The 8,858-nt window shown below is 44.5% G+C and overlaps 1 long non-coding RNA gene across 3 annotated transcripts; it reads right to left on the bottom strand.

Annotated features, from left to right (window-relative positions):
- Positions 1-3,416: 3,416 nt before the first annotated feature.
- On the bottom strand, positions 3,417-6,781 carry LOC127929771 (uncharacterized). Of its 3 annotated transcripts, none has more exons than XR_008136092.1 (3): positions 6,759-6,781; positions 6,041-6,075; positions 3,417-5,935 (listed from the first exon to the last, which is right to left on the bottom strand). It is a non-coding gene; the product is annotated as an uncharacterized LOC127929771 (long non-coding RNA). The 3 variants fall into 3 exon arrangements; XR_008136093.1 differs by lacking the exon at positions 6,759-6,781 and adding an exon at positions 6,549-6,571; XR_008136094.1 differs by lacking the exon at positions 6,759-6,781 and adding an exon at positions 6,373-6,395.
- Between the last annotated feature and the right edge of the window lie 2,077 nt (positions 6,782-8,858).

Genomic DNA, 8,858 nt, shown 5'->3' with positions numbered 1-8,858 from the left:
CTTACGGTCAGATGCCGAGCAGTTGCCATACCAGGCGGTAATACTAACCATGTGTATGTGACAAATACATTTGATTTGATTTGATGCAACCAGTCATGATGCTCTAACTATATGAGGATTTGGGGACCCATGCCAAATCTTTTCAGTCTCCAGAGGAGGAACAGGCATTTTCGTGCCCTCTTCACGACTGTCTTGGTGTGTTAGGACCACGATTGTTTGTTGGTGATGTGGACACCAAAGAACTTGAAGATCTCGACCCCCTCCGCTACAGCCTTGTCGATGTGAATGGGAGCGTGTTTGGCCCTCGTTTTCCTGTAATCCACGATCAGCTCCGTTGTCTTGCACACGTTGAGAGAGAGGTTGTTTTTCTGGCATCACACTGCCAGGTGTCTGACCTCATCCAGTTGCGATTTTAGCATGTAAATCTTGGTTGGGCAAAAAAATTATAAGTGGGATGCATGCCAGCAAAGCCACTAAACAATACATTAATTGCACTCTAATGCTGCTAAGACATGATGAGCATTGTGTTGTGTAGTGTGTACTGATTATGCACAATGAGTCATGAAAGTGAAGCCTGTAGAGCTGTTAATGCTGTGTCAGTGTGAAAAGTAGGGAATTATACTGGCTATACTGGCTCTAATAAAAAAAACTCACATTGTGCTGTCAGAAAATGTAAAAACAACAGTCTTTAATCGTTTGGCAACTGGTTTCATCATTTGATTCAGGTCTAGTATAATTAGGGCAAAAATAATAGATAAAGTTTGCGAGCTTGCTAGCTGACATTAGCCAACTTTTGGCTAGCTCTAATGGTACATCAACTGGTGAAAACTAGCCAACTTCATTTACTTCTGTTGAAATGGGACAAAACAAAGGCTACAAAGCATTTCCATTCACAAGACAGCAGTTAGATACTGCTACCTGACAGATACTGAGACAGCTAGAGGCTAGAGCTGAACTGGCTGTGGTAGCTACTAGCTAAAGTAGCTACTGTGAAACATTAACTAATGTTACAGTTCAGTTAGCTACACTATTAGCCCAGCACTGTGAATCTAAATTTTTCCTCTGAAGTCAAACAGTAGTTACCTTTTATCAGTCAAATAAAAAGTAGCCAGCTTCTGCTCTGCTTGCTTTTACAACTCTGAGAAAAATCACAACACAGACTGCACCTGCCTCTATTCATCTCTCTCGTGAAAGTCCTATAAGCCAGCTTTGCCTTCACACAGCTTATCCGCACACTCTCTGGTGTCCGCACAGTCCTAAATCCAGCCGACAGCTACCCAAACCCCCGAACAGCTACCCAACTGCTCTGAAGCATCCGCATGGTCCTAAACCACACAATACCTATTTTTGTACCCCACTGTAATGATAAAACTGGAGTTGGGACAAAATTGCAATTTCAGATTGTGGAGGGGTTAAGTCCCCTGTCCCGAGTGAAAGTTGTTCCCCTGTATCATACTAATTTGAGTATCCAGGATTTATTTTTACTATGTTACGTCTAGTCTATAAGACCAGGCTACACGAGCTGCTCACCTCTCCGTCTAAGATTAGGGCGCCCAGTTTTGACTGCTCTTTGTCAAACAACAACGGTTGCCAACGGAAGTCTGCCAATTTTTTCTTTCATCTCTTATTTCCACTCATAGCCAAAGACCTGCTTCCCACTGCAGCGCTCTGCCCAACTTCTCCTCCCGCAACTTCTGTATTTCCGGTGTCGAAGACTCGATCAGTGCAGGACTCTGATCAACACCCCTCAAAGGGTAATGTGATGGCCCAGATTTCAAAATCTTCATCCACCCCACCTTGGCCTAGACCGCAGCCCGAAGTTTGTTGCAGGCCCAGTGTCTTGAAGGGCTTCCTCAAGACCACCTTTCGAATTGCCGGAGTTAATTGATAATAATGCCATTGTTAGGAGTGATGGTTGCTGATAATGGGCCTCTGTACACCTATGTAGATATTCCTTTAAAAAATCAGCCGTTTCCAGCTACAATAGTCATTTACAACATTAACAATGTCTACACTGCATTTCTGATAAATTTTATGTTATTTTAATGGACAAAAAAGTTGCTTTTCTTTCAAAAACAAGGACATTCCTAAGTGACCCCAAACTTTTGAACAGTAGTGTATATAAATATAGTTACTCAATAATTCATTTCCAAAGTTACCATAGATTACCTTTTACTGACCAAAATTACAGAAGATTCCGGTAAATTTGGTAAACCCTATACTGCAAACAGCCAAAGGTGAAATGACAACTGTTCCACTTTCATCAAATACTGTACATATTTTCTCTTCAACGTTGTGTGTGTGTGTGTCATTTTGTCTGTCTGTCTGTCTGTTAGTTTTGTGGCACCTTGATCGGTTTGACTGAAGGCATTCTAGAAAGGTCCTTTTGAAGATTAAGCAAGGATCCATCTCTTTGTGTGCATAAAAAATTGTGATAACAATTTACTTAAAGCCAACTTATAATGCTTTATATGCTGCTTTTTTGATGAATATACAGCCAGCAATAAACCTTTCAACTTGTTATATTCAAATGTAATCTTTGTGTCTTCTTCCACCTTCTTAGAACTACAGTGTCACCTCCATATTTAGGATTCTGGATACAATCAACAAACTTAATACAGAGAACTAATCTGTTTGTTTGAGCATCTGCCAGTCTGTCTTGTATGTAGCCTGCAGCAGAGAGTAAGTTGGGAGGAGATATGGCTTTGAGCCAGAAGAGGACACACCTGAAGAACATTTTAAATTAGCAACCATAACATGACACTGCCATTACCTAGAAACGGGTTCTTGTTGATAGTCATTTCTCTTTTCTACTTAACGTGTGAGGGAGTGTGTGGGATGTGTATCATGTGTGTGGGATGTGCATCATGTGTGTGTGGTTAACTGAATCATTTAATGTTAATTGCCAATTAATAATTCACTCCACTTACAAAGGTAGACAAAACACAAAAATGAACGGGTCAATATCCTATGGTCAATATGCTGTACAGGTAGGGTTGCAAAATGTCCAAATATTCTCAGGTTTTCCAGTACTTCTGGTTGGATGATTCCCTGAATTAGCAGGAAATCCAGAAGCCTCCAACCAGGATTTCTGGAAAACTGGGGAATTTAGGGAAAGTTACTGGAATCTGTCATCCTTATAGCTAAACCTAACAATGAACTATGGAGAGAGAATGAGTTGGGTACTTTCCTTGACTCAGTATGAAGAATGGAGGTCAATGAGGAGAGGGCGATGCAATGACAAACAATATAGTATTTTATTATTATTAATTTCAAAAATATATTGTCACAGAGATCCAATTTATACATACTATATTTTATGGATTAAACATACAGTATATGAGATGGATATTGAAAAGATAAACATATGTGTTGCTGCTCTATGGTTTAGTCTGAGTGTCTATAGAATAACTTGTATTGTTCACGTAACATATTTTCCTAGCTCCAACAGTGCAGTAAAACCTAACAGGCAAATCCCAAAAATCAAGGAATTTAGAAATATTAGAACGAGCAATGTCAGAGTCCAGAATATAAATCTATACAGTATTTATATGATGGTGGGTATAGACATTATGGACAGTATACGAATAGACAAGGTGTGTACAGCAGTAGTTACTATATAATGTATAGGATGAGCCTTGACTAGAATACAGTATATATACTGAACAAAAATATAAACGCAACATGCAACAATTTCAACGATTTTGCTGAGTTATAGTTTATATAAGGAAATCGGTCAATTGAAATAAATTCATTAGGCCCTAATGTATGGATTTCAGATGACTGGGCAAGGGGGCGCAGTGGCAGAGCATAGGCCCACCCACTTGGGAGCCAGACTCACCAATTGGGGAGCCAGGCCGAGCCAATCAGAATTAATTTCCCCCACAAAAAGGGCTTTATTACAGACAGAAATACTCCTCAGCTCATGGAATATAGGATGAAGTCTTTATATGTTGCAGTTCTATTTTTGTTCAGTATACATATGAAGTGGGTACAACATTATGTAAACATTATTGAAGTGACCAGTGTTCAATGACTATGTACATAAGTCAGCAGTTTCTAAGGTGGGCTGAGCAAACACCTGTGTCGAGAATCAGGTGTTGTTGCCTACCTTCACCACCTGGGGTCGATCCTTCAGGAAGTCTAGGACCCAGTTGCACAGAGTGGGGTTCAGACCCAGGGCCTCGAGCTTAGTGATGAGCTTGGAGGGCACTATATGGTGTTGAAGGCTGAGCTGTAGTCGATGAACAACTTTCTTACATAAGTATTCCTCTTGTCCAGATGGGATAGGGCAGTGTGCAGTGCTATGGTGATTGCGTCATCCCTGCATCTGTTGTGGCGGTATGCAAATTGTAGTGGGTCTAGGGTGTCAGGTAAGGTAAGGTAGAGGTGATATGACCCTTAACTAGCCTCTCAAAGCACTTCATAATGACAGAAGGGAGTGCTACGGGGCGATAGTCATTTAGTTAAGTTACCTTTGCTTTCTGGGTACAGGAACAATGGTGGACATTTTGAAGCAAGTGGACACAACAGATTGGGATAGGGAGAGATTGAATATGCCCATAAACACTCCAACCAGCTGGTCTGTACATGCTCTGAGGACGAGGCTAGGGATGCCGTCTGGGCTGGCAGCCTTGCGAGGGTTGACATGCTTAAATGTCTTACTCATGTCGGCCACGGAGAATGAGAGCTCACAGTCGTCGTGACTGTGTTTCCCATGAAGCAGGTGAAGAAGGTGTTTAGCTTGTCTGGGTGCAAGGCTGATGTTCCCTTTACAATATGTGATTGTCTGGAATCCCTGCCACATGTGTCTCGTGTCTGAATCATTGAATTGCGACTCCACTTTGTCTCTGCACTGACATTTTGCCTGTTTGATTGCTTTACGGAGAGCATAGCTGGACTATTTGTGCTCATCCATGTTCCCAGTCACATTTCCATGGTTAAATGTGGTGGTTCGCGCTTTAAGTTTTGCTCTATCCACAGTTTTTGGTTTGGATACGCTGTAATCGTCACAGTGGGACTTTAAACAATGCCACTTCATATAATGTTTACATATCCTACATTACTCATCTCATATGTATATACTGTACTCTATACCATCTACTGCATCTTGCCTATGCCGTTCTATACCATCACTCATTCAGATATTTTTTTAGGTACATATTCTTAGTCATTCCTTTACACTTGTGTGTATAAGGTAGTAGTTTTGGAATTGTTAGGTTAGATTACTCGTTGGATATTACCACATTGCCGGAACTAGAAGCACAAGCATTTCGCAACACTCGCATTAACAAAGTTATAAATGAAAGTAATGATATGGTTTGGATAACTTTGCTGCCGTGATTTCCTAGGTATATTATAATGTATACTCCCAACACATATCAATTCATTAAATCCATCAAAACATGAAATGGCTTAATCTACCAAACAATCATCTCCCACAACACCTTCCCCCTAACGCTCCCCTGTACGCTAGCACCCCACAAGCACAGAGGCACGCCTCGCAGTTGTGTGATTGGCAAAAATTTATTGATGACAAATACTTTACTCAGTAAGTCCCATAGATATCTATGGTCACTCCCAGTAAGGCCAACTTTGAGTGATTGATATCCCAGGCTTACATGTGTTGTGCACGATAACCTGGACAAGGTTATGTTTGGTGTGACCGTGTATTGACCCTGTTGTGTTGTTAATGTATGGTCTATCTGTGGTCAGAGGGAGCTGGCGTGCAGACAGTGGGAGTGGAGGTGGTGGAGGTGTTTGGAGAGGACATTGGAGTCAGTAGAGGACAAGCCAGCCACTTGGCAGTGTTGGCACTGCTACTTCCCACCTGACCGGTAAGAGGAGATCACTGCTACTTCCCACCTGACCGGTAAGTGGACATCACTGTTACTTCCCACCTGACGGGTAAGAGGACATCACTGTTACTTCCCACCTGACCGGTAAGAGGACATCACTGTTACTTCTCACCTGACGGGTAAGAGGACATCACTGTTACTTCCCACCTGACGGGTAAGAGGACATCACTGTTACTTCCCACCTGACAGGTAAGAGGACATCACTGTTACTTCCCACCTGACGGGTAAGAGGACATCACTGTTACTTCTCACCTGACGGGTAAGAGGACATCACTGTTTCTCACCTGATGGGTAAGAGGACATCCTGACGGGTAAGAGGACATCACTGTTACTTCTCACCTGACGGGTAAGAGGACATCACTGTTACTTCCCACCTGACGGGTAAGAGGACATCACTGTTACTTCCCACCTGACCGGTAAGAGGACATCACTGTTACTTCTCACCTGACGGGTAAGAGGACATCACTGTTACTTCCCACCTGACGGGTAAGAGGACATCACTGCTACTTCCCACCTGACCGGTAAGAGGACATCACTGTTACTTCCCACCTGACCGGTAAGAGGACATCACTGCTACTTCCCACCTGACGGGTAAGAGGACATCACTGCTCACGTCCTACCTGACGGGTAAGAGGACATTACTGCTACTTCCTACCGAACAGGTAAGAGGACATCACTGCTACTTCCCACCTGACCGGTAAGAGGACATCACTGCTACTTCTCACCTGACAGGTAAGAGGACATCACTGTTACTTCCCACCTGACCGGTAAGAGGACATCACTGTTACTTCTCACCTGACGGGTAAGAGGACATCACTGTTACTTCTCACCTGACGGGTAAGAGGACATCACTGCTACTTCCCACCTGACCGGTAAGTGGACATCACTGTTACTTCCCACCTGACCGGTAAGAGGACATCACTGCTACGTCCTACCTGACGGGTAAGAGGACAGCACTGCTACCTCTCTCCTGACCGGTAAGTGGACATCAGTGCTACTTCTCACTTGACCGGTAAGAGGACATCACTGCTACTTCCTACCTGACGGGTAAGAGGACATAACTGTTACTTCTCACCTGACGGGTAAGAGGACATCACTGCTACTTCTCACCTGACGGGTAAGAGGACATCACTGCTACTTCTCACCTGACGGGTAAGTGGACATCACTGTTACTTCTCACCTGACGGGTAAGAGGACATCACTGTTACTTCTCACCTGACGGGTAAGAGGACATCACTGCTACCTCTCACCTGACCGGTAAGAGGACATCACCGCTACTTCCTACCTGACGGGTCAGAGGACATCACTGCTACTTCTCACCTGATGGGTAAGAGGACATAACTGTTACTTCTCACCTGACGGGTAAGAAGACATCACTGTTACTTCTCACCTGACGGGTAAGTGGACATCACTGCTACTTCTCACCTGATGGGTAAGAGGACATAACTGTTACTTCTCACCTGACGGGTAAGAAGACATCACTGCTACTTCTCACCTGACGGGTAAGAGGACATCACTGCTACTTCTCACCTGACGGGTAAGAGGACATCACTGCTACTTCTCACCTGATGGGTAAGAGGACATCACTGTTACTTCTCACCTGACGGGTAAGAGGACATCACTGTTACTTCTCACCTGACGGGTAAGAGGACATCACTGCTACTTCTCACCTGACCGGTAAGTGGACATCACTGTTACTTCTCACCTGACGGGTAAGAGGACATCACTGCTACTTCTCACCTGACGGGTAAGAGGACATCACTGTTACTTCTCACCTGACGGGTAAGAGGACATCACTGCTACTTCTCACCTGACCGGTAAGAGGACATCACTGCTACTTCCTACCTGACGGGTAAGAGGACATCACTGCTACTTCCTACCTGACGGGTAAGAGGACATCACTGCTACTTCCTACTTGACAGGTAAGAGGACATCACTGCTACTTCCTACTTGACGGGTAAGAGGACATCACTGCTACTTCTCACCTGATGGGTAAGTGGACATCACTGCTACTTCTCACCTGATGGGTAAGTGGACATCACTGTTACTTCTCACCTGACGGGTAAGAGGACATCACTGTTACTTCTCACCTGACGGGTAAGAGGACATCACTGCTACTTCTCACCTGACGGGTAAGAGGACATCACTGTTACTTCTCACCTGACGGGTAAGAGGACATCACTGTTACTTCTCACCTGACGGGTAAGTGGATATCACTGCTACTTCTCACCTGACGGGTAAGAGGACATCACTGCTACTTCCTACCTGACGGGTAAGAGGACATCACTGCTACTTCCTACCTGACCGGTAAGTGGACATCACTGTTACTTCCCACCTGACGGGTAAGAGGACATCACTGCTACTTCCCACCTGACCGGTAAGTGGACATCACTGTTACTTCCCACCTGACGGGTAAGAGGACATCACTGTTACTTCCCACCTGACGGGTAAGAGGACATCACTGCTACTTCCCACCTGACCGGTAAGTGGACATCACTGCTACTTCCCACCTGACGGGTAAGTGGACATCACTGTTACTTCCCACCTGACGGGTAAGAGGACATCACTGCTACTTCTCACCTGACGGGTAAGAGGACATCACTGTTACTTCTCACCTGACGGGTAAGAGGACATCACTGCTACTTCTCACCTGACCGTTAAGTGGACATCATTGCTACCTCTCACCTGACCGGTAAGTGGACATCACTGTTACTTCCCACCTGACGGGTAAGAGGACATCACTGCTACTTCCTACCTGACGGGTAAGAGGACATCACAGTTACTTCCCACCTGACCGGTAAGTGGACATCACTGCTACTTCTCACCTGACGGGTAAGAGGCCATCACTGCTACTTCTCACCTGACCGGTAAGAGGACATCACTGCTACTTCCTACCTGACGGGTAAGAGGACATCACTGCTACTTCCTACCTGACGGGTAAGAGGACATCACTGCTACTTCCTACTTGACAGGTAAGAGGACATCACTGCTACTTCCTAC

Source organism: Oncorhynchus keta, chromosome 1 (assembly GCF_023373465.1).
Source record: "Oncorhynchus keta strain PuntledgeMale-10-30-2019 chromosome 1, Oket_V2, whole genome shotgun sequence".
NCBI lineage: Eukaryota > Metazoa > Chordata > Actinopteri > Salmoniformes > Salmonidae > Oncorhynchus > Oncorhynchus keta.
Note: the sequence above shows the minus strand (reverse complement) of the source record. Positions and strands in the feature narration are given on the sequence as shown.